The sequence below is a fragment of the Octopus bimaculoides genome, chromosome 1 (genome assembly GCF_001194135.2).
Source record: "Octopus bimaculoides isolate UCB-OBI-ISO-001 chromosome 1, ASM119413v2, whole genome shotgun sequence".
NCBI lineage: Eukaryota > Metazoa > Mollusca > Cephalopoda > Octopoda > Octopodidae > Octopus > Octopus bimaculoides.
Window position 1 is genome coordinate 34,191,402 of NC_068981.1, and position 678 is coordinate 34,192,079.

The following is a 678-nucleotide window of genomic DNA, read 5'->3' on the forward strand; positions in this document are numbered from 1 at the left end:
TCATCATCATCATCATCATTATTATCATCATCATCATCATCATCACAAACCCCATCATCGTCGTCGTCATCATCACCACCACCACCACCATCACTATCACCACCACTACCATCGTTGACGTCGTCGTCGTCATCGTCATCATCATCATCATCATAAACAGCACCACCACCACTACCACCACATTCACCACCACCACCACCACTACCACCACATTCACCACCACCACAAACACCACCACCACCGCTATCCTCATCATGATCGATCATTAACACGATCATCAATTTCACCACTAAGAGCATCACAGCATTACCACTACCATAACCAATACCAGCACAATTATCACTACTAGCGCCACCACCTCTACTATCAGCACCACTACCACCACCACCACCACAACAACAACAAAGCTCCCATCACCATCATCATAAGCAGCAGCAGCAGCGTCTTCGTGAATTTAGTTTGGTTCCTTTTGTTTTTTTTGTTTGCGTTGATTATTTTGCAAGAATGACTTCACATTATGTGTTAATGACCTCATACTTGGTGATGTCGCGATGTAGGATCGGATGTGAAATTGTGCTGGTGTGCGCGCGTGTGTTTGTTTGTGTGTGTGTGTGTGTGTGAGGGTGGTGCATGTGTCGGAAACTGAGTGTGTTGGGGTGTCATTCTGTAACGGGTAGC